At 42.6% G+C, this 25,270-nt stretch overlaps 1 protein-coding gene across 2 annotated transcripts in view; it reads right to left on the reverse strand.

The window, feature by feature from the left end:
• The window catches only part of stk11 (serine/threonine kinase 11), a 150,641-nt gene that overhangs the window by 23,441 nt on the left and 101,930 nt on the right, over positions 1 to 25,270 (reverse strand). The window lies entirely within an intron of this gene.

Here is a 25,270-nt window from a genome sequence, read left to right on the forward strand (position 1 = left end):
AGATATTCCACGAGTCCGGTAGTGGTGGCGTCCCTCAAAATTTGGGGCAGTGGAGGCTGCACAGGGGGGGGGGGGAAGTGAAGGCCTCAGTGTGGGGCCCCGATACGGGGCAATCACCGGTTTGCACCAGGGAGAATAGATGGTGGGTTTTTGAGTTGGCATAGGGCAGGCACCAGGCGGATGGGGGACCTTTTCCTCGACGGGAAGTTTGCGACTTTAGAGGAGTTGGAGGGGAAGTGGGGCCTCCCCCTGGGAATGCTTTCAGGTATATGCAGATTAGGGCATTTGTTAAGCGGCAGGTGGCGGAGTTTCCGCTACTGCCGCCTGGGGGGTGCAGGAGAGGGTGCTCTCTGGGACGTGGGTCGGTGAGGGTAGGATCTCGGCAATTTATCAGGTGATGCAGGAGGAGGAGGAGGCCTCGGTGGAAGAGTTGAAAGCGAAGTGGGAGGAGGAGCTAGGGGAGGAGATAGATGATGGGACGTGGGCAGACGCCCTGGGGAAGGTGAACTCATCCTCTTCTTGCACACGGCTCAGCTTAATTCAGCTGAAGGTGCTGCATAGGGCGCACATGACGGGGGCCAGGATGAGCCGGTTCTTTAAGGGGTTTGTTTTTGCGATGGTGTGCGCTTTTTTCTTCTTTTTTGTATTGTTATTGTTATTAATTTATTGCTTTGTATTGGGGGGGGGATTTCTCCTCCTGTTTATTTCTCCACCTTGTTTACTTTATTGTTGGGAGAAAATTTGTTGTTGAAAAATTTGAATAAAAATTATTTAAAAAAAAAGAAAATACTGTCATTGTACAAATTTATCAGACAGTAATTAGGGCAGAAGCAAAATTAGGATTGAGGATTAGTGTATAACTCCCAAATGCCAGTGGATCTGATCCATATTGTTGGCAAGCGGCAGTTCAAACACACAATGTGGAACAATGAATCATGGAAATGGATACTGGCAATATTTATTGTTCATTGGGAGTGAATTGTCAGTCATTATACATAGTTTAGGATCAGAACACGCTTTTAGAGAACAAGTCAAACTCGGATTCATATAGCTAGATCCAGGAAACAGCTAGCCTGAATTGAAGTTGTTCTTCACCCATACCACAATGGGTTTGGAATGTCAGAACTTAAACCTTAGGAATCAATGAGAAGCAGCAAGATCCTCCAACAGATGTCAGGCAGCATCAAAGGTGTATTGCTGAAGCCTGCCATTGTGCTGGCCACTGGGATTGACAGAGAATGGTGAGAGTCTACATTTCAGCAGGAATGTAGGACACTAAAATATCTGCTAAACCAACTTGCCAACATCTGGAATCTGTGCACAACTTCCAGTAGTTGTCAATTTTTACTTCCAACTTCTAGGCCAGCACAAGGGACATCAACAATGACACAGTCACAGTCGCGGGATTTTCCGTGCAACCAGCCACGTGTCTTGCGGTGGTGGAGGTGTCCCGCCAGTGATGGGACCGGAAGATCCCGCCAGCGTGAAGCAGCTGGAAAATTCCAGTCACAGTCATACAGCCCAGAAAGAGGCCCTTCTACACATTATGCATGTACACGGCCATCAAGCGCCTATCTATTCTAAATCTGCTGTTCCAAAATTAAGGTGGTGACTGATAGTTTAATTCAGGAGCGACGATGACAGTAACTTTCACCACTGACCAATATCAACAGTAGGAGAAGGCAATACATTTCCGTCACACGACTAACTTTCCACCATTACAAAGAATTGCACCCAAGTAACCATTCAAGAAAATAACATTAAGCTCAATATTCCAACCACGTGGGTTTCTCTCTGTTCACAGTGCCTCTGCCACCCTTACTTGTAGATGTAAATATTGCTCCCTTGTGCCAGCCATCAGCTGGTCCACTGCGTGGAAGAGGAATCCCAAAATTTTGCCCATACGATGCACAACCAGTAGAAAAACATTTCTTAGAAACCATTAGTAATCCAAAGTTTATACAGAAGGCCACAGCAACATCAATTCCCAGGGTTTAAAGAAAAACTACACACCCTTAGAGGTATGATTGCAGCTAAACAGCTGTGTTTTTATATACATTTAAAACAACTAGATTTACAGCAATAGTATAACTTGGGTAGAAGGGAGGAACTGGATAAGGATATCAATACGGTTCACACTGCCAGCATTGATATTTCCAACACAGGGTATTACTAGTGCCATGCGCAGAGACCTAAGAGCAACTTTTTGTTTTATAAAAAAAACAATTTATTCCAAATGTACTTTCAGATTGTTACTGCAATTTGAGGAAAAGCTTCCAATAGTTATATAGCTATCAATAAAGCTTCAATACAAACAATATTTCAACATGACTTCAAAGTTCTTTGCTTTTTTAAAAATAAGCTGAGTAATGGCTGGACCTGACAGAGATATTTTTACACTATGATGAATTTGTGATGGTATTAGCACAGAAAGCAACACAGTCAACAAAATAGGAATGTAAACAGCAATGGGTGGTGATTTTGGCTCCAAGAAGCATCCATTAATGTTAATTCTGTAAAGGTAATAAAGCAGGTATAATTGTTAAACAGAAATTATGGCAAAATTTGTCGTGGGGGTGGGGAGCAGATGTTGCACAGAAGCAATTTTGTAGCGTGTGTAAATGACATCCCTCCACTTGTCATTTAATACCCGCCCCCAGCCCCAAACCCCGGTCTAGTCTACCCCCTGTATCTTCTGCAGTCAAGCCATGCTGTAGTAATTTTCCACTAAATCAACAGCTAAAAGTGCGCAGAAGGATAGAGTAGAGATAGTTTTCTCTTCAGTTTTTGCGCCTGCATGTTGAGAGCCATCTGGACCGTTACAAAGCAGCAGGGTTGAAATTTTTTTTTAAACCCCAAAAGATGTAAGATAAGAACCACTGCCCTCCCACTACTGCACGACCAAGTCTCAATCGTTTTAAACAGGAAATGAACACCGTCATTGTGATTCCCTGGTGTTCTTAGTCATTATCCCTGGTCCAGCACTTGACAGAAGGCAAATTAGTGAAAACATTGATTGGCACAGAGCCCATAGCATTATTTTGACGTAGTGACTATGCAGCATTATGAACAGCTTTCATGTTGAGAACCTTCTAAGGAAAGGCAGTCAAGAAGCTCGACAGTAACCCACTAATCCACATTCAAATCATTTCTCTCACTTTGCTCTCCAAATGTGAAGAAATATTCCCCCCCTGAAGAATAATTATCTAATTTCTAACCAGAGATTTGGGGATTTTAGATTCATCGACTGGAAAAAGATAACTGATCAGTCTGGACCTGGATACAGACTTCTTTCAGATTTTGAAATATCTTTTATAAATAGTTGAGGTGCTGTAAATATGGGTTTGTTAGAATATTATGAATTTGTGTTTTAATATATGGGAGGCAGTTTTTCCCTTTCTTTTGAGGTGTAGCAGAGCTTGGGTGAATTAAATTTTGAAACACCAATTCTTTTGTGGAAAGGGAGATTCTAAAATATCTGGCCAACCCTACAATTAAAAAAGGTCCTTGCCTTCAAACCTGGAATAAAAAGCATAGCCGAGTGGATAGCACCATTGTCATACAATATTATCAAATGGGTGCCTTGCCAGCAGAGATTGCAGTAGAAAGTCAGCCAAAAATGATATCAAGTTCTCAAACCACATGACTTCCTGCACAGGATTAGATACGATGGCCTCGTTACTCTCTCGCTCAAACAAAATGAGGCCAGTGAATAGCGGGAGAGGCCAAAAACGAGAACCGCGCCAGCCACCAAACAGTTTTGCGATGCAATCACTCCGCACCCGTAGGAGAATTCGGGATTGCAACGTAGCGAGGCGAGAAACCAATTATCACCACTGAAGCCCGATTTCCAATTAATGAGAGCCACCCCTTATCCAACGGCCTCCCGTAATTCAGTGGCCTCCCAGCAAGTGGTCACGCTGGTGCAGATTAGTACTCTTGGATTGGATTGGATTTGTTTATTGTCACATGTACCAGGTACAGTGAAAAGTATTTTTGTACTCCGGAAAACAAAAGGAATGTACTCCTTTTGAAACCTGGTGGAAGGGCTTCTGTGGGGAGCCGAGGCAGTGAGTAGCCATCTTTACTCACAGGCATAGAGCCCCGGGATGCTGGGATTGCCACCTCAAGTGCTTGGTGAGGGACCCTTGGCTGGGGGTGGGGCAACCCTTGTGATAATAATAATAATAATCTTTATTGTCACAAGTAGGCTTATACAAGGGGCAGCACGGTAGCATGGTGGTTAGCATAAATGCTTCACAGCTCCAGGGTCCCAGGTTCGATTCCCGGCTGGGTCACTGTCTGTGTGGAGTCTGCACGTCCTCCCCGTGTGTGCGTGGGTTTCCTCCGGGTGCTCCGGTTTCCTCCCACAGTCCAAAGATGTGCGGGTTAGGTGGATTGGCCATGCTAAATTGCCCGTAGTGTCCTAATACGTAGTAAGGTTAAGGGGGGGGGAGTTGTTGGGTTACGGGTATAGGGTGGATACGTGGGTTTGAGTAGGGTGATCATTGCTCGGCACAACATCGAGGGCCGAAGGGCCTGTTCTGTGCTGTACTGTTCTATGTTCTATGTACATTAACACTGCAATGAAGTTTCTGTGAAAAGCCCCTAGTTGCCACATTCCGGCACCTGTTCGGGTACACTTTGCGAGAATTCAGAATGTCCAAATGACCTAACAGCACGTCTTTCGGAACTTGTGGGAGGAAACCGGAGCATCCGGAAGAAACCCACGCAGATTTGTACTTGGAGGAGAATTTCAAAATTAGCGGTGTACCCATGTGTCTGTTGGCCATGTTCTAGGCAGCAGAGCTCGTAGGTTTGGAAGGTGCTTTTGAAGAAGCATTGACAAGATACTGCAGTGTATCATGTAGATGTTACAGACTGCAGCCACAATGAGAGAGTGAGTGTTTAAGGTGGTGGATGGCATGTCAATCAAGTGGGTAGATTTATCCTGGATGGTATTGAGGTTTTTCAATGTCATTGAAGCTGCACTCATTTAGGCACACTTCTGACTTGAGCCGTGAGTTAAAGAGGAAAGTGAACATTTCCCACAAACTTCACAAGTGCTGCTGTGGCTGCTGGTGTTGTGAGGACCGGTCTAGTCTCACTGTACAATTGGCCACAAGATGGTCACGTTGTGTATATCAAACACTAAAACGAGGAGCCATTTTAACAGAGGAACCAGTGAGTGTGGAAAAGAAGCACGGATATAGGCGAGGAGGAAGAGCTATCAGGTGCTGCCGCGTCTCGTCTTGCTTTGATTTTATTAGAAAAATAATTGCTGGTTCATATCAGTTATTTTGGCTCCACTGTACGAAAAAACCCCACACACACCCACGGTTATATGCAAGTTATGGCAACGGCTACTCCAAAGAGCCAGCAGCACCGTCCGAGCGGCCAAAGTGCGGCCAGCTCCCCGCTCAATCCAACCCGCATTTCCTGACTGCAGGAGAAAGAGAGCCTGAAGAACCTGACGATAGGCTTGCTGATTACTTCGACAAGGTACGCTCGCTGGAGTCCGAGAATAGTATCCTGCAGCTGCAAATCTCCGAGAGGGAAGAGGTAACTAGCCAAGAGGCATCAGGAACCTCTATGTCCCTACCCGTCTGCCCCGCCGACCACCCAAAACCCACACCAAATGCCGAGGCCTCTGGCTGTGCGACTGAAGGTTGTTGCTGATACGGAACTGGCAATCGTGGGAAGGGAGTACTTCACACAACCCAAGTGGATTCCCATGGGTGGGCGAGCCATGTAGCATGTGGGGGTCATTGCCTAGCATCGCACCTTGATGCTTGGACACTGTGCCTGAACACTGCGAGAAGCAACACCACACGCACAGCAGCCAACATCCGAATACCCAGGGGGTGGGAACCTGCAGAGATGGGCAAAGGGTCGGAGGTCAGCCTGCAATGTGGAAGAAAGTGACTGAGGCATCATGCTGGTTGTGCAAAAAGGTTTCTTTCACGTGTTTCACAATCCCCCACTCTCCCGATGATATCGGCAATTCCCACTCGCTACCACACTTAGAAACGTTTCCGGAGAATTGCGCCCGATGTCTTCGCAATCATAGTGGATTAGACTGAAACATTGTGTTCTGACCAAGCCAGTGTTTCTCAGTAGTTTTGCAAGAATCACAGGAAATAATTGTTCTCCGCTCCCCAAAACAACCTCTATCTGCTAACATAATACGGAACATTCCTTGGACCAAATTACAAAACTGGGGGGGTATTTGCATCTTTATCATTGCTGCAGAGTGAATCACTGTGCAAAGCCACAGGAGAGTTTGCAAAATCGGTGGCAGACAAAGAACCTCCATGAATGCTTGTACAGGTCCAACATAACCTTCAGGTTCAAACTTAAATTGCAGATTGACATCAGACCATAGTATACACCAGGGGTGGGCAAACTTTTCCGTGCAAGGGCCGCATTCAGAAATTCACAATTCACAAAGGGCCGCATAGTATATTAAGTAAAATAATTACTTCACCCGGTTATGATTGTGGGCGCCTCATATAGAACATAGAACAGTACAGCACAGAACAGGCCCTTCGGCCCTCGACGTTGTGCCAAGCAATGATCACCCTACTCAAGTCAACGTATCCACCCTATACCAGTAAGTAACCCAACAGCCCCCCCCCCCCCACCCATTAACCTTTTAAAAAAAAATTTTTAAAAAAAAAATTTTTTTTTTTAAAAATTTTTTTTTTTTTTTTTAATGACTTGGTGGGCCGCAGAAATACCTTTGGCGGGCCGCATGCGGCCCGCGGGCCGTAGTTTGCCCACCCCTGGTATACACCTTCTTCTGTAACTGGGCCCCAAAGGGCGAACTAGCATTGTCAAGCAATTAAAAAAAAAACTTAATTGCTAATTCCAACGGCAGTTAATAAAAAAAAAATGTTTTAAATAAAGAAACACTAAACTGTTCTATTTTTACATGAAGTGAAATGACATGGAATCTCCATGCATTCAGACCAGGTTTTGGAGGCGTCTTCTGTGAATGGGCTCTGGAAATCTGAAGGCAACTCCACAGCCATTTGCTCCAAGTTCCATCAATGGACTCAGGGCGTGCTAGAAGTGATTTCTTGATTCTAAAAGTCAGAATTCATAGTTTCCATAGAATTTACAGGAGGCCGCCATTCGGCCCATTGAGCCTGCACCGGCCCTTGGAAAGAGCACCCTACCTAAGCCCACACCTCCACCCTATCCCCGTAACCCCAACTAACCTTTGTTTTGGGACACTAACGGTAATTTAGCAGAGCCAAATTAAATTTTATTTAACCTAACCCTTTCCCAGCCTCCCACAGACCAAATGGCAGCGAGTTCCAATCAATTCCTACCGTAGGAGGCTGTAAAGCACTGGGTTGAAGGTTCAAACACCTCAAACATGTTGTATTTGGATAGTATTCACATAAATAATTCCATCTGAGCCAGAGCACTGTTGCCTTATTTGCATTTTATGTGTCGCAAAAACGACTTCATTTTTCAAAGACCAAGACAGTTCCATTTGTAATTACTTCAAAAATCCCATCACATATCAACCACCTGCCTTTCTGCATCATTTATCAATCACCAAAGATATTCACTTTAACCTTGTTCATTTTGACATGCCGGATGACTAATTCACAATGAATTAAACATTTCATCTGTATCTACTACAATTAATTTCTTCCTTTCCAATATAAAAGATCTTCTGAAAACCCCAATGCTGTGAAAAGGAAGAAAAGAGAGATTGACTCATGGAATTTGATTATTAAAGATTGCCAAAATAATCCCTCGATGAGTCATTCATACAGAACTAGAACCATGACATGAATGAGCAGGTGCCTGAGGAATACTAGAGCAAACTTACAATGTACAACTCGTCACACACCCCCAGACTCCTACGCACATTCTCTAATCATCTCAGGGGTACTGAAGGTGCAGTTTTTATATATTAACTCTTTGGAAGTTGAACAATATGTCACTCAAAACAAGAGCAACAAACTCCACTTGTATCACCAGGAATCGGAGAAGTTCAATAATTACCTTAATGTATATCCTCATCAATGTATCTCCTCATCAAGTCAAAGCCAATACTTTACGTGCAAACAGATAGTAATGTTTTTAAGGTTACATACAATGTCTTATAACATAGCTAAATAAAGCTATAGGTCCCCCATAATAATCCGATGTTTATTCAGATATTGATGTTACTGATGTTCTTTCAAATATCATTTCACAATCCAAGCTATATTCATGGTGGCAAGTGCCTTGTTAAAATTATTAATCTACAATTCACTAGTAAAAGTATCAAACTTTTTAAAAACGGCTACATTAATATATAGATGAAAATAGAAATATAGCACGGCAAAAATACAGGATCTTCCATGACATTGCTCCTGGTAACGAGGATACAAGCGCTTACCTGGCACCGTTCTGACATGTTGCTGGTTCTTTCTCTTCAGCTTCTGTCTCTTTCTGCTGTCTCTCAGCCGCTTAATTTCCCTCTTAATCTTCTTTTATATTCCCCACTGCCCTGTGCTCTCGCACTGGTGGCAGCAGGAACAGGGGGAAAACACCTATTGGGGCAGACTTTAACTCCATATAAGTTTTGGAGTTAAAATCTCGTTCAATAATGCAGGGGTATGATATCAGCTTTGCCATTCCCCTCACTGCCCCCCCCCCCCCCCCCCCCCCCACCCACCCCAGCTGCCGACATCACCCTTATCCTTCAGTGATTGCCTTTGCTTTGTAGTGCTCTGCTCAATCCGTTTGCACGCATCCTCATTCTGCCGTCAATGCAATCACCCCCCCCCCCCTTCCCCACAGCTACTTCTTTCCCCAATCCCTTCTCCTGCTTAATGGGGTAATTATCATCTTTTCCCCAAAATGGATGCAAAAGTGTTTTTTGTGCCTCAAACACAGGGTGAGGTGGCAATGTTATTTGTCTTAGTTACAGGCAGCTAAAATAGGAGCACTCTATTTATTCTATCTCTTAAAAGTGCTGAGAGTGGCTGGTTTGTGCAAGATGGGTGTTGCAATGGCTTTCCAAAGATCAATTGTCAGATGGTGCTACGCAAGTACTTGTGGAGGATGTGACTAATCAATGGGAGAGATTGCCCTGCCAAATAGGCTGACATTAGTGATGGAGTAACAATTCAACGCCCAAATAACGTTACGAAGACCTGGCAGTATTGCTGAAAGCAACTCCGTGATTTACCCACTGCCACTAAGACTCTTTGCAGCTCTCACTGGCATCTCAGCAATGTGCCCCACTACTGTAGCTTCAGCACTGCAGAACAGCACAGAAAAGCCAAAACAAAAATGAAGAAAAGCCCATAGAATTTGCCTTCTACCACCCTTGTAGTCGTATCATACAACACTAATGGAATCGTTGGGAATTTCTGTAAATCTCAGTGCATTAGTCTACAACAGACCCAGATATGTGGTGAGGAAAAGCAGGCCATTAGATGGACACCTTGGGCCCAGCATGACACAGAAATGTGTTTGACCCTTAACTGCCCTCTGAAATGGTGTAGAAAGTTGCTTCATGTATTCCAAAAAATAGCTCGCCACCACCAATTTGGTATGGACAATAAATGCTGGCATTGCCAGCGACGCACATATCCCATGATTCAGCTCATTTTCTCCCAATAAATGAATGGGCTGGTTTAGCTCACAAGGCTAAATCGCTGGCTTTTAACCAGACCAAGCAGGCCAGCAGCACGGTTCGATTCCCGTACCAGCCTCCCCGGACAGGAGCCGGAATGTGGCGACTAGGGGCTTTTCACAGTAACTTCATTGAAGCCTACTAGTGACAATAAGCGATTTTCATATCATTTCTCTCCATGATTCTTATCCCCCCGCTCTCATTACAGAAGCTCATCACTTTGCATTCACTGGTTTCCAGCTGCACATTTCTCACCTGTCAATCAATGTCCTTGTGGTTTCTATCCTTTCTTTCCACACCAGCTTCCTCAGAGTTTGACCATGAGAAATATGCTGTCACACACATCTTCAAAACCCTTCAACTGGCCACGCACTAATACACTCTTGCTTTTCTTACAAGACAAGCTGGTGCATACTAAAAAAGATACGGCCGACCTTCTAAACTATTGCAGGCTGCTGTTGCAGTTATTGTGATGAGAGGGTGGACAAGGAGTGTAGCAGGTGGCAAGGCGCTAATCAATCTTCCCCGCCTTTTCTTTTGATACTGGTCATTGTCTCTCACACACTCAATTTCATTATGATTTGGTGCTGCATAGGGATGTGTTTTTTCTGCTACTGATCTTCGCTATTAACTGCTAACACCAATCCCTTTCCCTTCTTTCCAAATGCATCACAGGTCCCAGGCCTAACAGTAAACACTGGAAGAGGTGCCCAACTGGTCAGACCCTTACGAGAACCAGTTGATAAAGTTCAATTTTACCCACAGCATGCCTTCCTCTGGCACTTTTCATTGGCTTTTAGACTCAATTTGCCCATTTGTGCAGCTCTGGATTGGACTACTTTCAATCTAGATGCTTGCTATCTATCCGCTTTCTTTTCACACTTTCCACAGGTTGCTGTTCACCACATTACAGGGAACACACTGGAGATTGGAACTCTTTAGACCTCATTATGTAATTCTAAGAACCTCTGGTTTCGATATCGTGAGTTTTTTTAAAAAAGTACTCTTTTGTGCGAAATCTTGCTCATATATGCTATGCTGAAGCCTTCCATCCTGTAAGCCACATAACAAGCAAGTTCTGAGGTTTTCTTCAAAGTCATCTTTTAGACAAACTGTTTCACTCTGGCTGTTTTCTTCAATTAAGTTTATATCATTCAATGATATTTCAGGTCTTGGTCCGAAACATCAGAGTAAAGTTTCTAGGGGTTTTTTATTTTAAAAAAGCGGTTTATCTGCAGGCTTTCAGAGCCAAGAGATTTCTCAAAAGGGGTGAATTTTTAAATTCCAATTACATTCAGTGAACACAAAGGCTCACCTTTCCAGCATTGATCTCATTCAGCAAAAAACATTGTTCAATATAAGCTTCAAATTCAATTACAGTGATCGCAAGGCACCCGGATACCAAAATGAAGAAAATCTCTTTCGAGCTGCCATTGAAGCTATACTTCAATTGTTTCTGATTTGCAATTACAGCAAACACAAAAGGCTAATCAGAAAGGGGGATGTTTTATCAGCTATTCAGAAACACGATTGCTCTCTGTTCCATCTAGTGGTGATATTTAGTATTTCAAGCATAAATGTAATACATTCTTCTATGTAGACTGTGACTAAAATTGTGATTCCAAACTGCTGGATGTTTATAAAATAGCACATTTATTTTCTCCTAACATCTCCATTTATCCTGCCTTTCCCTTGGAAGTGGTGAGTCATTGTGGAGTGCAACTGCCTGCGAATAACAAGTCCAATCACCTCCCAATGAAATTGAGCGTATACAATGAAATCACCCTCTTCCATCCCACTTTGATGGAAAGTTTCAACCAGTTATTCATTCATCCATGCAGTAAACTACGATCTTATCGTGAGTTGAATCTTTGTGTAATATTTCTCCTCTATCTATCTCTGTGTACCGAATTCAATTCTATAATTGACATTATCAGCCCGACTAGAAACAGGTAACATCACAGATGAACTTGCTGTTTGCATAATATGAAATAAAAACTCAAATTCTGTGGATATACTTCTTGGCCCAAGACATGTATTGGACTAGAAATTCCGACTTGCAAACAGGTGGCACAGTGGCCAGCTACATTCGAATAAAGGGGAAAATTATACCTACAGAAATCAATCAAAAATGTTTCCTTATTCACTCTTCCTTGAAGCACAAATAAAACCTGTTTTCAAGGCTTTGCAATAACTGGAGGTGGTATCTTAAATAACCACATGTTCACAAACAGACGGCAAAAGCTCGCAAGTTAGTCCAGGTTGCAGCTTTGCAAATCGTGATGCAAAGAAAGTCAGAGTGGGTGGCGTATGAATTAATCATGACATAGCTCCAATATTGCTGAGGGCGCAATGAAAGAGATGTCGTAAGGAGACATACTCTTTTAAACTGGATGATGTGAACCAGTGGATAAAATGCATTCCGGTTTGCTTGGGTGATATTGTGGCAGCATTTTGGCCAGGTCAGTGCTCTTACAGAGGATAAAGTGGACCCATTAGCAAAATATGAACCCCACAAACCCTCTCTATGGAAGGAAGGGAAATGCAAAGTTGTAAAACATCATCAATGATGTTTTGATTATCAGTTTGTTCAAATTAAAATTCCATTCTGAAGTTAACTAATAGATAAGTAGTTCTGGACACAATGAACGTGGATAATATCCCTCCACTGTATTCGCAGTTAAAGGCAGTTTTTTAAAAAATTCATTCACAGGATATTGCTGCAATTGGCAAGACCTTCATTGATTGTAAACCCTAATTGCTCTTGAGAAAGTAGTGGTGCCTCACCTTCTTGACCCGCTCCAGACCGTATGATAAAGTTTCACACGGTGCTGTTTGGTAACGAATTCCAGGATTTGGATACAACAATGAAGAGATATTGATATATTCTCAAGTTAGGATGGTCTGTTATTTGGAGGGTACGATGGAGGAAGTGGTGTTCCTACTGCCCTTGTCCGAAATGAAAGAGGTCATCGGTTTGGAAAATGCTTTCAGAGAAACCGTGGCAAACTGGGGCAGCACACATTGCATCTCTAGTGGTGGATGGAGTGAATGGGATTCAAAACAAGCAGGCTGGTTGTCTTGATTGGTGTCGAGCTCCTTGCATGTTGTTAAGAGTTACACTCATCCAGGCAAATGCAGAGTATTCCATCACACCCTTGACTGCGACTTATAGATAGTGGACAGACTTTAACGAGTCAGTACAGAATACCCAGCCTCTGAACTGTTCTTCTAGCCGCAGTATTTATATAACTGGTCCATTCATGTTTCTGGACAATGGTGATGTCAAGGATGTTGATCTGATAACACTGAATGCCAAGTGGAGGTGATTAGCTTGTCGTAGTTGGTTATTGCTTGGCACTTGTGCAGAACAAATGCATATGCACTTATCATGCCAAGCCCAAATGTTATACAGGGGCATTGGCCTGAAACTTTGTTCCTCGCTGCACAGATGCTGCCTGAACCACTGAATATTTACCAGCATTTTCTGTTTTAATGACATTAAATCAAAGTTTCTCATTCCACCACATATAGAACAGCAGTGCATACTTCCTTGTTCATCGAACTGCTCTCTTATGGGATCTCGAGATGCACAAAATGACAACCATGTTTGGCCTCTTAAGTCACTATTGCAAAGCAATGTCAAAACGCAAGTTACCCTTTCAGAATCTTTGCAGGAGATTGATCTACAAGACTCAACCAATTAAAGTGGTTGAAATATCAAAAGAACAATAAAAATTGTTTTCCCTGAATGCAAAGGCGGCAAGTCATGGCTGGTATCGATGACAAGAGAAGATGATTTAGGGGTGCCATTCACAACCGTGTAGGCAATATAGGAGGAAGACGACGAGTTACAGAATAGCCCAAAGATGAAATCCATCTGTCAGCAGGCACCACATTCTCTGTTTAGTTAGGGTTTGAACAAATGGATAAGTTAATTTTTTAACAATAATTCCAACCACAGAGGATTTAAAAAAATCAACTGCACAGGAGTGGGACGACAAGCAGACAAGACTGCAAAAAAGCCCACAGGATCCTGGGTATTATAAATAGAAGCAAAGTGGTAATGTTAAATGTGAATTTCATGCAGTTCTGGTAGGTTAGTCTTTTATAATAAAGGAAGTGAAGTATAAGAGTAAAGAGTCGTACTGTGTTATTTTTTTATTTTTTTTATTTTTTAGTGTACTCAATTCATTTTTTTTAATTAATGGGGCAATTTAGAGTGGCCAGTCCACCTACCCTGCACATCCCCGGGCCGTGGGGGCGAAACCCACGCAAACACGGTGAGAATGTGCAAACTCCACACAGACAGTGACCCAGAGCCGGGACCGAACCCGGGACATCGGCGCCGCGAGACAGCAGGGCCAACCACTGCACCACCGTGCTGCCCTCGAACTGTGTTATGGTGATCCCTAGCGATAGCACCTGTGCACAGTTTTAGGCTCCATACTTGAGAAAGGATACGTTTGCTTCAGGAAAAGTGCAATATTCACTAAACTGCTTCCTAGGACGAGCAGGACATTCTTCTGGTGGAGGGCGAACAGCCAGAGGTCGTGGTCTGCCTTGGTACCAATGACTTAGTTGGGAAGGGGGACAAGGTCCTATATCAGAATTTAGGGAGCTGGGTAGAAAATTAGCAAGACCTCAAAAGTCAGCATCTCCATATTAATAACCTTTATTATCGTCACAAGTAGGTTTACATCAACACTGCAATGAAGTTACTGTGAAAATCCCCTAGTCGCCACACTCCAGCACCTGCTCGGGTACACGGAGGGAGAATTCAGAATGTCCAATTCACCTAACAGCACGTTTTTTGGGACTTGTGGGAGGGAGCACCCGGAGGAAACCCACGCAGACACGGGTAGAACGTGCAGAGTCGGCACAAACAGTGACCCAAACCGGGAATAGAGCCCGGTCCCTGCCGCTGTGAAACAACAGTGCTAACCACTGTGCTACCACGCCGCCAGGCCAGGTACAGAAAGAGGAGGAAAAAGCAGATGAATATATAGCTGAAAGATGGTCCAAAAGGGAGTGTTTTAGATTCCTGGGACAGGCTGTGGGGGAGATGGCACCTGTAGAAGTTGAATGAGTTGCACCTGGACAGAGCTGGGACAGAGTTCCTTGCAGGGCGTTTTGCTAGTGTTGTTGGGAGGGCTTTAACCTAACTTGGCAGGGGTGTGGAAACCAAATGGAAATGTCAGTGAGGAGTACCAGAATGCACAATATACTGGGAGGAACAGACAGCACGGGTATAGAGAATAGTAGGTTTATAGGTGAAGTTGGAGTAAAGGAGAAAGTAAGGAGGTCTAAGTCAGAATTACTGTGCATCTATGTGAATGCATGGAGTACATAAGATTGGGAAGTTACAGGCGCAGATTGCAATGTGGAAATATGATGCTGTGGCAATAATGGATATCTGGGCTAAGGAAGGGCAGGACTTCATATTCCTGGGTAGGATTAATAGACAATTTAGAGTAAAAATAATTAACTGGGGGAGAGCCGACTTCAATGGAGCAAGAACAGAGCTGGGCCAGTTAGATGGGATGTTAGGAATAACTGGCTGAACAATGGACTACCTTTAAAATAGAAATTATCTGGATACAGTCAAGTATATTCCCCTAAAAAGGAAAGGTAGGGCAAACAAACCCAGAGCTCCCTGGATGAAAAAGGAGATAGAAATTATACAGAAAAAGTGTGTTTATGATAATTTTCAGGTAGAAAACACAGCTGAGAACCAAGAGGAATACAGAAGGTTTAGAGGGGAGGTGAAAAAGAGAAGTGAAAATGGACGAGAAAAGACTGGCAGCCAACATATAAAGGAAACCTAAGGTACGGCTGATTAGGAATGATTACATATGGAAGCTGGGCACATGGGTGAAATTAATATTTTGAATCCTTCTTTAGCAAAGGAGGAAGATGTTACCCAGGCCATGGTGACAAATGAAAAAACTCTGTCCCTAGAAGGATTCAAAATTGATGAGAAGTTGTTGAATAGTCAGTACTTTTGACAAGGCACCGAGGGATGAGATACATCCAAGTATATTGAAGGAAGCGAGAATAAAAATTGTAGGACATGGTGGCCATAATCTTCACCTTCTCTAGACTCAGGGAAGGTGCCAAAGGAATTGAAAATGTTACACACTTGTTCCAAAATGTTTTCTAAGGAGAGCCCCAGTAATTACAGACCAGTCAGTTTAACATCAGTGGTGAGCAAGCTTCTGGAAACAATTATTTGTCATCGAATTAATAGACACATGGAAAAATGTAGATTGATTAGGAAGAGCCAGCTTGGATTTCTATAAGGAAACAATGTTTAGCTAAGTTGAAGTTTTTTTGAGGTAACAGAATGATCAATGAGAGTAATGAGGATATGGGGCATCGATCTGATACAGTGCCACATAACAGACTAGTGAGAAACGTATTCGCGCATGGAATAAAAGGGACAGAGACGTGGATACAAAATTGGCTGAACAAGAGAAAGTAGAGTGTAATAGACAATGGATATTTTTGGGGCTGCAGGAAGGTTTGATTGTTTCCCAGGGGGCATTATTAGGACCCTTGCTTTTCCTGATGTATATTAATTATCCAGATTCTGGTGTGCAGGGGACAATTTAGAAATTTGCGGATGACACAAAACTTAGAAGCATCGTAAACGGTGAAGAGGACAGTGTAGAACTTCAAAAGAATACAGACAAGATGGTGGAGTGGGCAGATAGGTGGCAGATGAAGTTCAATGGGGAGAAGTGCGAAGCGACGCACTTTTGTAGGATGAACATCGTAGGAAGAAGCAATATAAAATAATGGGTAAATTTCTTAATGAGGCGTAGGAGCAGAATGACCTGGGATATGCATCAATCATTGAAAGTGGCAGTTAATAAAGCAAATAGTAATCTGGGCTTTATTATTAGGGGCACAAAGTACAAGAGCAATGAGGTTATACTGAACTTGTGCAAGACACTAATTAGACATCCGATGGAATAATATGTGCAGTTCTGGTGCCACACTGTAGGAAGTGTAAGGGTCATTCCTGTTTCTTCTTGTTTATTCCCTTGTTTCCCTCTTTCTTTTATTTTTGCTGTTATATTTCTGATCCATGTACAATTTATGGACATGTGTTTTTAAGGCAGCCTGCCATCTTAATTCAAGCAGAAGGAAGCCGTGGCCTGTCCCTTTAATTCAATGGGAAAGGTCTAGAAGGCTGTGCTGGTTTAAATTGTGGACTGACATCAATGATAGATTGGCTGGAACCTGGTTTGATTGATTTGGCTAGTGGCCAATGAATGAGCCCAGAAGGTTGTGCTCTGCCTGGTAACAGGTGGTGATTGGATATTATTGCTCTGGAATGTTTTTCAGAGCCATGGAGGTTCATTTTAGTTTCATTTTTGATGCTGGCAGCAGGGATGAAAGATCCAGCAAAATCCTCTCCAGAAAACTGCTGCTAAGCCTCTTCAAAAAAGATCCAGCTAACGCTCTCTTCAATAAGCCTGTGAGTGTTCCATTCCTGAAAACAGGGCCTGAACGCAGGCAACGAACTGAGACAGAGTCTGATAAAACAGGAACGATGTCTCCCCAGGAAAATTGGGCACAAGCTGCAAAACAAGAGCTGTGATTTTCAAGCCTACTGTGGAGAAAGCCCATCATCTGAAGCAAAGACTAATTTCTTTCATCGAGTTTTTCTGTCCCTCAACGCACCCGCCAGCCCGTGTTAGTCTGTCTTGTGTTTTATATATATATCCATATTTGTGTGTGTGTGGGGGGAGGCAAATTACAGTAAGAGTTATTAATATATAATCAACTGCATCTACTGCGAATTTCACCATTAATCTTGCTATAAATAAATAGTAATTGTGTTTCAACCTACATACCTGGTGACTGTAATTATTGGGCCACTAAGGGCCAAGGATTTCAGGAACTTTTATAAGAATTATTGGTTAATTGACTTGTGTTGTGACTCCGGAGCACATGGGGCTGGAATTGACAGGTCTATGTGAATGCATTGGAGAGACAAGTTTACAAGAATGATTCCAGGGATGAAAAACTTCAGTTCTGAGGATAGATTGGAGAGGTTGGACTGTTCGCCTTGGAGAGAAGGGATTTGATAGAGATGGTCAAAACCATGAGCAGGCTGGACAGGGTACACAGGGAGAAACTAGTCCCATTCATAAAAGGATCAAGAACACGAGGGCACAGATTTAAAGTGATTTGCAAAAGAAGCAAATGGGATGTGTGAGAAATAAACAACTTGCTGTGTGAGAAAGTTGAGTTTGGAATGCGTTGCCTGGAAGTGTGGTGGGGGTGGATTCAATCGAGGCATTCAAGAGGACATTTGATGATTATTCGAATATAATAAAATTGCAGTGGTACAGGGAAAAGACAGGGGAATGGCACAAAGTCATGATGCTTGTTTGGACATGATGCAGACATGATTGGCTGAATGGTCTCCTTCGAAGATCAAGGAATATGGAAATTAGTGCAGGAGTTTGAAGCGGATGCAGCAGATCAGTCATGATCTTACTGAATAGTAGTGGCTTGAAAGACAGCATGGCCTTCTCCTATTTATTTTATTTAAGATGCAATTCAAATATTGTATCCAGTTCTCAGAGCCTCCTGTTGAATGCTTCCAAAATTTAAGATGTGCTTTTTAAATACATTAGAATGAGGAAAGAAACTGTGTGCCCTTCAATCTATTTGTGCTTTTTTCTCTCTGCCTTATTGGTGTTAGAAATTAGAATCTCGATCTCACATATAAATGTAATTAGCTTTGGCCTTTTCTGTAATCAAAACAAGGGTGATGATGATAAGCTGGCTTCAAGATTTATATTTTTGAAATTTGTATGGAAGAATCAATATTGAACATTTGTAGCCCGAATAGAGTCAATAACTCAAATATTGATGTACATAATTAAAACGTAGTTACCTGAGATTAAGAAAAATGGGCTTTGAATTGAAGCATGCTGAGATGACACAAACAGAAAAATGATCAAAAACAATTAATTAAAATTATTAATATGTTCGTAATCAAACTATTTGCGTCAAAAAAGTTGCTAACTCTGCATATTTAATATTCCACTTTCAATTGAACTGACAATGAAGATACAACTATATTTGAAACAATTTCTGATGGAATTAATATCTACATTACAAGAGCAGTTCTACTTCATTAACTGTAAAGCACTTTGACATCATGAGGTAGCGAAATGTATGAAATAAACAAGTCTTTCTTTTCCATATATAACTCAGACAAAATAAATTTAATATATAATTCAATTTTGACCTGTGATTTAATCGGTGATAGCAGAAAGCCATCATTTTGCCTTGCTTTCTTACACGTTTTGATGGATTATCACCATGTACCAAAATTACTAAAAGTGAAGAAATGCAGATGGATGGCCTTTGAATTTCTTAAAATCATGAATGAAAGGAAATTTCACAAACCAAGGAAACTAGCAAGATAAAAATCACCAAGCAAGCATTTGTAGCTCAGAGATTCAAACTGAATTCATTACCAAATATCTCGCAAAATTCTCTGTCTTCATATTAGACAATTTAAGTTATGGTGGCGGCATCAGTATTATTCTGGAAAAAACAGGTTAATTTTTAGAATAGATTGGAGAACCAAAATGCATCAAACTCCTGCCATATCACTTTATACTGTCACAAGGGGGAAAATTGTTCCATTTCCTTATTTTCCACCTCAGAACCACTTGTTTCTAATCTTGACATACCGGTAGATACAACTTGACCTTAAAGAGTAAACTGTAAAAAGATTTGGAAATGGTCTTGGGGATTGTTTCACATGCTACAAGTCTAACTGGTGCTGATTTTGTTAGGAGAAAGCCAGGAGGCACGTACCAGCCTCCCCGGACAGGCGCCGGAGTGTGGCGACTAGGGGCTTTTCACAGTAACTTCATTGAAGCCTACTCGTGACAATAAGCGATTTTCATTTCATTAAGGGCAGTTAAAAGATGCAAAAAGTTTTCATAACAAATCAAACTACCAAATGACTATTCAACTGAAAGTACAAGACCTTTACAGTGAATGCTAGGAGGCCTTGAACCTTCCAGAGCACACAGAATATGTCAGACCATAAATGACTCACTCTTGAATTCTGCTATCTCCTAACAAAATATTACGCAGAGTTGTTGAGGCATTCATCAGGAATTTAAGGATAGAATTAACTGACAGAAGAAAGTCATTGCATTAATGCCGCATGTTTCAAGGAACTTCATGGTCAGAGTTTTTTACCACGCAGGGAGAGGCCATTTGGCCCATCGGAGTCAATGCTGGCTCCCTGTCGGACAATCCAGTCAGTTTTATTCCACCGCTCTATTCCCATGGCCCTACAGGTTTATTTAAGACCATATGATACAGGAGCAGAATTAGGCCATTTAGGGGGCAGCATGTTGGCACAGTGGATTAGCCCTGCTGCCTCACTGCGCCGAGGTCCCAGGTTCGATCCCAGCTCTGGGTCACTGTCCGTGTGGAGTTTGCACATTGTCCCCGTCTCTGCGTGGGTTTCGCCCCACAACCCAAAATATGTGCAGTGTAGGTGGATTAGGCACACTAAATTGCCCCTTAATTGGGAAAAATGAAATGGATACTCTAAATGTATTAATAAAAAGATTTAGGCCATTTAGCTCATCGAGCCTGCTCCACCATTCAATATGATCATTTATGATCCCATCCTGGCCTCAACTCCACCGTCCTGCCCGTTCTCCGTAACCCTTCAACCTATTACTAAGTAAAAATCTGTCTAACTCCTCCTTAAATTTACTCACTGTCCCAGCATCCACTGCACTCTGGGTAGCGAATTCCACACATTCACAACCTTTGGGGGAAGTAGTTTTTCCTCATCTCGGTTATAAATTTGCTTTCCCTTATCCTGATACCATGACCTCTAATTCTAGAATGCCCCTCAAGAAGAAGCATTCAGTCCATGTCTACTTTGTCCATATCTTCATCGCTTCTACCTCAATTTGATCTCCCCTCATTCTTCTAAACTCTGGAGAGCATAGCCCTAAACTGCTCAATCGCTCTTCATACAACCCCCCCCCCCCCCCCCCCCCCCAATCTGTGGATTCAATCTAGTGAACCTCCTCTGAACTGCCTCCAATGCCACAACATCTTTCCTCAAACAATGGGACCAAAACTGTGCACAATACTCCAGGTGTGGCCTCACCAATGCCTTGTACAGTTGCAACAACACTTCCTCACCGTTATACTCTATTCCTTTAGTTATAAATGCCAACATTCCATTCACTTTCTTTATTACCTGCTGAACCTGCATGCTACTTTTCTGCGGCTCATGCATGAGGACACCCAAATCCCTTTGCACCGGAGCACTCAAAAATCTCCCCCAGGTGGCACGGTGGCAGTGGTTAGCACTGCTGCCTCAGTGCCGAGGACTTGGGTTCGATCCCGGTACTGGGTCACTGTCTGTGTGGACTTTGCACATTCTTCCAGTGTCTGCTTGGTCCCACCCCCACAACCCAGAGATGCGCAGGATAGGTGGATAGGCCAGGGTAAATTGCCCATTAATTTGAAAATTAACAAAAGAAAGTCTCTCCCCATTTAGATAATAAGTTGCATTTCCATTTTTTCCAAAATGGATGGCCTCACACTAATCCCACTCTTCTAACCTATCGATATCCATTTGTAAGGTTATTTTCTCATTGTCACTTATTGTTCCATCTATTTTAGTGTCATCTGCAAATTGGCGATAGAACCTTCTATCCCTGTATCCAAGTCATTGCTATATTGTAAATAGTTGGGACCCAAGGACTGAACTCTGTGATACTCCACTAGTTACATCTTGCCATCCAGAAAAAGATCCATTTATCCTCTGTCTTCTGTGTCAACCAGTCTCCTATCCAAGCTAATAAACTACCCATAACCCCATGTGATCTTACCGTGTGAATTAACCTTCTGTGTGGCACTTTATCAAATGCATTCCGAAGTCCAGATATACTACATCTACAGGATCCCCATTATTGACTTGGCTTGTTACATCTTCGAAGAACTCTAGCAAATTGGTCAAACATGATTTGCCCTTTATAAAACCGTGCTGACTCTAATGGGTTGCGTTTTGACTTTCCAAATGTCTTGATAATATTTCTTTAATAATAGATTCTAACAATTTCCCAACACAAATGTTAAACTAACTGGGCTGTAATTGCGTCCCTCCCTTTTTGAATAATGATGTTATATTAGCATTTTTCTAATCCACTGGAACCTTTCCCGTGTCCAGGGAATTGTGGAATATTAAAGCCAACGGATTCACTATCTCCACTTCCCTGAACACCCTAGGATGTAGGGCCTCATTCAACAGTCCATCCAATCTTCTTTTTGAGGACTACGAAGAAACCAGCACGAGTTTGTTGAGTCAAACAGAAAGTAACTTTTATTTACAATATTTACACAGAACCAGTAGTTCACTCCTGGTTCTCTCTCCAGCCGGTACCAGACTGGTCAGTTTTATTGATACAGCAGAAAGGGGCAGCACGTTAGCACAAGTGGATAGCACTGTGGCTTCACAGCGCCAGGGTCCCAGGTTCGATTCCCCGCTGGGTCACTGTCTGTGCGGAGTCTGCACATCCTCCCCGTGTCTGCCTGGGTTTCCTCCGGGTGCTCCGGTTTCCTCCCACAGTCCAAAGATGTGCAGGTTAGGTGGATTGGCCATAATATTGCCCTTAGTGACCAAAATAAGGTTAGGAGAGGTTATTGGGTTACGGGGATAGGGTGGAAGTGAGGGCTTAAGTAGGTCGGTGCAGACTCGATGGGCCAAATAAATGGCCTCCTTCTGCACTGTATGTTAAAGGTTAATGATTGCCCCGCCTCCTTATTGGGAGATTCCATATTCCCCAAAATAGTTCATGGGGTATCTATATCTTCCGTATCTATGTTGTCACACCTATCATAACTTTGTGCACCTCTATCAAATCTCCCTTAATTTCCTTTTCCCCAGAAAGAACAGCCTCAGCTTCCCCAACCTAATCTTGTAGCCAACATCCTTCATATCCCTGGAACCATTCTGGTAAATCTCTTGTACACACTTTGAAGTAACTAAGATAGAAAGCGTGTCAATTAATTATTTTGAAATGTAGGCAAAAATTGCCATCATTTTTGCACACAACATTAAGCAAACAAATGACATAAATGGTTAAACACTCATTTTGCTGGTGCTAATGGAGGGAGGAATCTTGGCCGCAACACTACAATACCTCACTTCTTTCAAGTGGTGCCCTAGAATCTTTCGTGACCACTTGAACAGACAGGTGCAGCAGGTACACACGCTTGCAATATGCCATGGATCATAAGTACTACCTGCGACCTAGAGGAAACCGGCAATCAGTTTGAGACTGATAGGTGAGGCTGCAGTTCATTAAATGAGCAAAGAATGTAAATGAAGCTTGTCCATTTCGTGATCATTATATTTTAAATATCTGCTGGTGATCAAGTTCTCAAGCTCCTTTGTGCCAGTTGTTCATCACTGGTATCGATGACTTTCCTCATGTGATTAGACCAAAATGGCGTGTTTGAAAGTAAAGGAGATTTGTCTCTGGAATGTGAGGCAGGTGCTGGAAGCCCTTCTGCATCTGCAGAGAAAGATAGCAAGGCCTCCCCCTGGCAGCTACAAGACAGTGGAAAGTCCACGCCCTGAAAGACATTGTGACAGCAGACTGCAGGGGCGATACAAAGACCAGAGGATGCTCAGTTGATTTAAGCGTTCCAATGACGGTGTACTGTGCTTTACATGGTTTACTTTTATCATCAGCAGGCAAAGCGTCCATTGCACATTTGCCAATGTGCCACAGAACATATTTGTAGGTACTCTTGAATCTATCAGGCAAAATCTCAAGGAATTTCGAACGCAGTTTACGTCCAGGACAAATCAAGTCTGTGCAATCTGCTGCACAAGTTTGAACAATATTGTGCGTGAACCTACCTCACCCACAAAACTCACACATTGCACTCTTAAACTTTTTTTAAAATTTAGATTACCCATTCATTTTTTCCAATTAAGGGGCAATTTAGCGTGGCCAATCCACCTAAACTGCACATCTTTTTGGGTTGTGGGGGCGAAACCCACGCAAACACGGGGAGAATGTGCAAACTCCACACGGACAGTGACCCAGAGCCGGGATTGAACCTGGGACCTCGGCGCCGTGACGCCGCAGGGCTAATCCACTGCGCCACCGTGCTGCCTAAAACTTTTAAAAGTTTTTATTGCTTTAAGCACAAGGACACAAACAGATTCCTCTCTGTAACTAGTCTTCTCTTCCCAGCTTCTTTACAATTCCTTGCAATTTGTTATTACTGGCAAATTTGGATAACGGATTATTTAGAGGAACGGAAAATACTACTCTCAAGAGCAATGCACCCAAATCTCTTTCTTACAGCCAACACAATTTATGTATTTTCAAGTTGATACTGCCTTTAACAGTTACCATCTATATTCTCTTTGTAATCCATTTCAAAAGCTTTCTTGCTATTCTGTACTTTTTTTATTTTGTAAAGTAAAGCCCTGAAATACACACCGCATTCTCTCTGTATAATAATAACATAAAGGGTTGTAACTTATTTTAATGAAATACACATCAACCCACTGCAATAGCAGGACAGGTTCGGGCAAGGGTATGATTTAATTTATTACTGTTGTTTGATCAAATCTAACTATAATTTCTTTTGGAAATTACCATGCTACGATAAACTTTTGTAAGTTTCCATCTCACTAATCTATATTCATCTGGCACCCATTGTTTGGCAAGATAAACATTCTTTTGCATTCACAAAGTTAGTTACAAAACTGAATATGGAACGACTAAAGATAATTACAGTGCAGAATGATAAAATGCAACTGATAATTAACAAGGGAACATACTTCATAGATTTCATTCAATCCCTACAGTTCAGAACGAGGCCAAATGGCCCATCGGGTTTGCACCAGCTTTCTGAAAGAGCATCCTACCTCGGCCCACTCCCCCCAACTCCATCAGTGCACCCGAACAGGCGCCGGACCATGGCGGCTGGGCACTTTTCACGGTAACTTCATTGCAGTGTTAATGCAAGCCTACTTGTGACAATAGAAAGGTTATTATCCCCACAGCCCCATCTAACCTACACAGCTTTGGACACTAAGGGGCAATTTAGCATGGACAATCCACCTAACCTGCAATTCTTTGGATTGTGGGAAACCGGAGCATCCGGAGGAAACCCACGTAGACATGGGGAGAAAGTGCAGACTCTGCACAAACAGTGGCCCAAGGCAGGAATTGCACTTGGTTCGGGGCCCTGGCGCTGAGAGGCAGCAGTGTTATATGCCATCCACATATTAATACAGGCGTATTAATACTTCTGTATTAATAATTAGCAACTACACATTTGTAGAGGCTGATTTTCTCGAATTCAATATAACTTTTTTGCAAAGTACTGGCTTTTTAGAAGTTCTCTATACACAGCTGACAAGAGTTTAAACAAACCTCTAACTCACTTTATTGGATAATTTAATGCACAGGACTAAATAAGTTTCATCTCAATAAATTACAACTTTAAAACTAAAATTAACTTTTGTTGCAGCAATCGTTACTTGTGACACAGTGGAGTCTCGTTTAGTCTCCGGGT

Source organism: Scyliorhinus canicula, chromosome 18, assembly GCF_902713615.1.
Source record: "Scyliorhinus canicula chromosome 18, sScyCan1.1, whole genome shotgun sequence".
Classification (NCBI taxonomy): Eukaryota; Metazoa; Chordata; class Chondrichthyes; order Carcharhiniformes; family Scyliorhinidae; genus Scyliorhinus; species Scyliorhinus canicula.